At 34.9% G+C, this 6438-nt stretch overlaps 1 long non-coding RNA gene across 1 annotated transcript; it reads right to left on the reverse strand.

The window, feature by feature from the left end:
- Positions 1–4074: 4074 nt before the first annotated feature.
- LOC148780156 (uncharacterized) lies at positions 4075–6134 on the reverse strand. The gene is made up of 2 exons (XR_016042803.1): positions 5797–6134; positions 4075–4532 (listed from the first exon to the last, which is right to left on the reverse strand). It is a non-coding gene; the product is annotated as an uncharacterized LOC148780156 (long non-coding RNA).
- Between the last annotated feature and the right edge of the window lie 304 nt (positions 6135–6438).

Raw genomic sequence — 6438 nt, forward strand, 5'->3', positions numbered from 1 at the left:
ATAGCTAATGGAAAATGCAATAGCTATGAGAAAATTCAATTTGATCAAAAGACTCGAAGAGAAAAAACACCAATGTGATAGACAAGCCTAAGCTTAACCGCTTCAAATCAGAATCCAGGAAATGATACAAATCAAACGAGATGCAATAAACCCTTTGCAAGAATAAATCTAGTCAAAGTTGTTTTATTGAGAAATGTTGAAGTAAATCTAGTCAAAGTTGTTTTAATGGGAAATGTTGAAGTACTGAAGTATGAAGGTTGCTTGCATACCAGTTTATGTTTGTGTTTGTACAGAACTTCAGCCAAAAAGCCTATGGGCTTACAATGATGTGTCAATAGCAGGGAAATGAGGCGAAAGTTGAGGGGAAATAAAGCAGAAGCTAGCCAATAGCGAAAATCTGAAAATAAAGAACTTCATAACAACTGTCAAATATCAAAATACGAAAAAGCTGCAAAAGAGCATAAGATGTAAGAGTGGCATAAACACCATGACTAGCCTGTAGTGATCAGGTGGATCGCAAGCCATAGATTGTACACATATTCATAAATAATAGTCCTTTGGAATACATAGAGAAGATAAGACATATATGCTAACATGCCTTCTCAAATAGTGTTAGATCTCTATTAATTCCATTCATTTTCTCCTTACCAAAATCATATGGTATAGGTAGATAGATCAACAGATATGATCCATAGATAGTTTACATATCTGCATCAGACATATCTTCACCGTTCGTTACTCTTGCACTTTCAGAGAAGATCATCTCCACATGCAAAGATGCCTTCTCGACTAATATCAGATCTCTTTTAATACTCTCCTTTTCTTTTTTATTAAAATCATATGCATCAAATATGAGTCTCATCTCTCTCACAACATGAGCATTGATCAGTAGAAACTTCACAAACTTGATATCATAAGATTTATAACACACTTCGAACAAGCTACGAAAAGTTGTAAGGTGATGCAATAGGCAGTTGAAAGGCTCTTGTTTATCCCAGTAGTCATCATCATTATAATCTTCAATGATTGCCTTCAGTTCATTCTACAATAGTAATGCTAATCAATGAAAAGGGAAAAGGAAAACAACAGAAAGAGAGGAAGGGTTTAAATTGTCTCTGCTTGTGGACTTAAGATATGTGCATATTTGTGTCTGTGCATAAGAAAGAAAAGAAAAAGGAAAGAGAAGAAAAAAAAACAATCAACATATCCTAACACCCTCTGAAGGCGCTTACACATGCCACACATGCATCATTGCCACAAGGCGGATATGCCACACAGGCATCATCGCCACAAAGGTGGATATGCCACACATGTGTCATCGCCACAAAGGCGGATATGTCACACAGGTGTCATCGCCACAATGGCGGATATGCCACACAGGCGAAGGGTAATCACATAACATTCCACATGCTCAATAGCTGCACCACTTAGGCTCATCATAAGTGTATCATAAGAAACCAGTGGATCTCAATCTCATAGCCCTTACACATTTTTCATGTGTTGACACTTTTAGTCAACGGGTCAGCTATCATGGAATCTATGTGGAGATACATTACCTCTATATCATTTCGTCCCACAAACTCTCTCACGGAATGATACTTTCTATCAATGTGTTTTGCAATATTGTGGTACATAGGATATTTAGAAATGACTATGGCAGCTTGGTTGTCACAAATAAATAACTATTGGAGTGCTCTCAAATGTAGCCAATAGTATCTCACTGAGCAATTTTCTTAAATATATTGCTTCATTGGCCGCCTCATATAAAGCAACATACTCTGCCTCCATTGTTGATTGTGACATACTCTTTTGTATATGGCTGCCCCATGATATAAATGTTCCACCATAAGTAAAAAGACATCCAGATGTAGATCTGAATTCATCCTCTCTATCAGCCCAGTTAGCATCATTGTAGCCTCGTAATTCTAATTTATCATTTCCATAGCATAGGCTATAACTGGTGGTCTATTTTAGATATCTAAATATTCTCTTTTCAAGTTTCCAATAATCTATGCCTAGGTTACTCATATATCGGCTAGCAACCCCCACTGCATATGCTATGTCAGGGCATGTGCAATTCATCAAATAGTTTAATGATCCTAATGCTTATGCATAAGGGATCTTTTCCATAATTTTTTTTTTTTTTATCAGTCTTAAGACACATGTCATTGGACAATTTACACCCTTTCTCAGGAACCATTGGTTTAGATTCATCCATTCTAAACTTTTTCAGTATCTTTACAGTATATAATTCTTGGCTTTAGTAGAGTAATCTTCTCTTCTTATCTCTTGTAATTTACATGCTAAGAACCTACTCTAGTTCTCCTAAGTCTTTCATCTCAAATTGTACAGATAATCACTCTTTGGCATCTTTAATAATTTTAGGATCACTGCATGTAATGATAATGCCATCTACATATAATACTAAAATGAGATGACTACCCCTAATACTTCGGATGTATACACAATATCAGCACTAGTATTAACAAAGCCATAGTTCTTTAGTGCCTAAGCAAACTTTAAATACCATTGTCTTGAGGACTATTTAAGTCTATAAAGATATTTATATAGCTTGCACACTTTGCATTCTTGTTCTTTAGACTCGGAACCGTCGGGTTGCCTCATAAATATCTCTTCCTCTAATTCACTATTGAGGAATGTTGTCTCTACATCCATTTGATGTATGTCATAGTTATAATTGTTTGCTATTACTAATACAATTCTAATAGACTTTCTAGCAACAAGGGAGAAAGTATATTTATAATGTATCCTTTCTGCTCGGGTAAAACCCTAGCAACAAATCTAGCTTTATACCTATCAATTGTTCCATTGGATTCAATTTTTTAGCATAGATCCATTTGCAACTAATGGCTCTACCACCTTCTAGTAGGTCTACTAAGGTCCTTGTCTCATTCTTCATTAGTGAGTTATATTCATCTTGCATTGCCTCCATCCAATTGGATGCCTCTGATGAACTTATGGCTTCTTTAAAGCTTATGGATTTATCATTAAGTTTTACATTATACCTATAGTAGTCATCCAAGTAACTAGGTCTTTTAGTTTCCTTAATACTTTTTCTAGGCTCTACCATAATCGGAATACGATTAATACTACCAGGGTTCTCATAGGAATCACTAGGTTGTCACATTTCTTCTTCTTCTTTCTCTATAATTTCAGTTTGTTTTCCTTTTGGAATTACTTCATCCTCAAAGAAATGAGCATCTCTACTTTCTATGACAGTCTTAGTCTCATGATCATATAATTTATAATCCTTAGAATGACTAGAGTACCCAACAAAAGTACATTTAATTGTTTTAGGTCCTAGTTTTTCTCTATTAGGGTTAAGGACATGAGCTACACAACCCCAAACTCTAATGTGATCTAAATAAGGCTTTCTATTAAACCATAACTCAAAAGGGTTCCATTTATAGATTTGCTAGGAGCTCTATTTAAAATATAAGTTGATGCTAACAAAGCTTCTCCCCAAAATTGGTAAGATATGTTAGCTTCTTGTATCATACAATTAACCATCTCTAATAAAGTTTTATTTTTTCTTTCAGCCATACCATTCTGTTAGGGTGTATAAGGGAGTGCGCATTGTCTGATGATCCCATGTTCCTTACAGAAATTTTCAAATTCAAGTGAAATATATTCTCCTCCTCTATCACTTTTCAAAATTTTAATATTTTTATCTAGTTGATTTTCTACTTCCATCTTATCCTCTTTAAATTTTCCTAAAGCTTCACTTTTATGAGAAATCAAATATGTATATGTATATCGTGAATAATTATCAATGAAAGTGATAAAATATTCATGTCCTTTAAAGGATTTAACATTTAATTTTCCACAAATATCAGTATTGACTATATGTAGAACACTTTCAGCCCTTAATCCCTTTGAGAATGGTTTTCTATGCATCTTTCCTTTTAAACAGTTCTCACATTTAAATTTAACCATTTCTTTATAAGGAATTAATTCTTTTTTCATCATCCTAGATAATTTTTCATAGCCAATATGTCTTAATCTTCTATGCCATACATTGAAGCTTACTTAGAAAGAAGGATCAACAATATAAGATGAAGATGATTTCATTTCATTAATGTCAAGTTTATACAAACTGCCACAAAGAGAAGCCTTGGCCACTTCTACACCATATTTAAGAAAGGTCATATTCCCCTCTTTTACATTCACTTGGACCCCATTTTTATCTACCTTAGATAAGGAAATGAGGTTACGCCTCATATCGGGGGCATAAAGGACATCATTAAGGATACCCCCACTAGGAAGAGGAAACTTCACGGTCGCCTCGCCAAGAATGTGGACCCAATAGGAGTTTCCCATATAGAGCTTTCAATCACCAACTTTCTTCTCTCTGAAGTTCACCACGTGCTCCTTGCTTGTGGTGATGTGCCTTGTTGCACCTGAGTCAATCCACCATCCACCGGAGGCAGTACTGCGAGAGACTCTTCTACTACGAATGCGACATCCTTTGGGTGATTGGCTTCTCCTCTCTCCATCTTTTTTGGTGGGCCCTACAAAATTTGGCAATATGACAAAGTTTGTTATAATTAAAACATCTTTTTGACCTTTTAAAGAATTTTCCCTTTTTCTTGTCTTCTTTCTTTGTTCTCTCATTGTTTTCTTTATTTTCTTTTCTCTTCTTTTGATTGGGTCTAGCATACCTTTTTTTAGTAGCCAAATAAGTCTGCTGGTGGGCTCTTTCATTTTTCTCCTAAGCCCTATCATTCTCTTTCTTCCTAAAATGTCCTATTAAATCATCAAGAGTGTGGATGGTACCATTGTGGCACAAGTTTTTCTTAAGGTCTTTCCATGAAAAAGGGAGATTTTCAATTATCTTCATGATTTGATGACACTCGGATATGAGTTATCTATAACCAGCAAGTTGGTTAGTCATAACAATCATGTCTTCAAAAAATTTCAGCACCAATTGGTTCTCTCTCATTTCATGTTGGTTATATCTTTCATAAAGTTCATGTTTTGCCATATAATTGTCCTCAGTGTGTCTTTTCTCAATAGCCTCCCATAAGTCTTTAGCATTAGTGTAGGGTTTTGAACCTTATGCAATCTATCACTAAGGCAATTCAAAATGGTACATTTACATGTAAAATTATCATTTTTCCATTTCAAGTATCTTTGTCTCTCTCTAATTGTAGAGTCATCATTAGGTTCAGTTATGATTTCTTCTTCAATTACATGCAACAAACGCATAGTATGCAGCAAATAAGATACTTTACTTTTCCAAAGTGAGAAATTATAGCCATCAAGTTTATCATTCTTCACTAAATCAGTCAATACAGCTCTAGGATTAGCCATTTTCAATATAAATTGAAAACCTCTAAGCTCTGATACCAATTGTTAGCTTAAATGCAGTGGATCTTTATGATTTTCAGAAGTAAATAGAGCAATATCAACATGCAAGATGGGGGCTTTGAACTCAATCAGAAATATCAACAAACATATGACATGTTATTCTTATTAAAATACCCACAACAAGTTGCTGTAAATTCTTTGAAACTCAAGAGGATGTACAAATATCCCTAAGCTTGTAATCCACTAAAGAATCTTCAACCAAAACATCAATTGCAGCTATTGATAAACTCTTCTAAGCAATCCAAAAGAAATTTCCAGCAAACATGCATCCATTAAAAATCATTCCAACGATATAAAAAAATAACCAATAATTATTTTCTTTGCTCTTAGAATGCGTCCCAACTTTCTTGTAGTATTTCTAGATGCATAAGATAAAGAAGAAAGTTGGAACAAACTCACCAATACCTATGAATTTACAGGCACAATTTGATAGCTTTCTAAAGAGAGAAAGTGGATGAAAATGGGTTTTCCAGTAAGATATAACCCAAGATGAAGCACAACTTCCTGCAAACAACTGTTAGCAATACTATATATAGAGAGAGAAAGAGCTCATTCGATATACAACACGGTGCTTGGGTTGATCCTGTAATTCTGGAGGGCTCTCACAGAGATGAGAGGCACATCCCTGTACCCAGCTCACCATGAAGCATAAGAGAGGGAAAGATATTTTAGAAGAGAAAGAGAGCTCGTGCAAGGTACCCCAGCCTCCAAGAGAGCTCGTGCAAGGTACCCCAGCCTCCCAAAAACCCTTTCCATAAATATAACTACAAAAGGGAAAATAGAGAGAGACACATGTAGAGAGAAAAATGACAAGTATTGTCGCTCAATGGCCACTTGTCCCTCTCGTCACATGGGTTTTTCTTTTTATCTACACAAAGCACTAGCTTATTTTAAAATACTTTTTGAGTGGGGAAGAAAATAAAAAAAATAAATCAAAATTTGGGCCCTTATTTTGTAAATATTTAAAAACACAATTTTCTCTAACAGTTCCTTCATTGGTACATTACTTACAAAAACTGTCAACTTTCTCTCTCGGTACAGTCGTGA

The sequence above is a fragment of the Amborella trichopoda genome, chromosome 10 (genome assembly GCF_054954075.1).
Source record: "Amborella trichopoda isolate Santa Cruz 75 chromosome 10, AtrichopodaSantaCruz75HAP2 v2.0, whole genome shotgun sequence".
Classification (NCBI taxonomy): domain Eukaryota; kingdom Viridiplantae; phylum Streptophyta; class Magnoliopsida; order Amborellales; family Amborellaceae; genus Amborella; species Amborella trichopoda.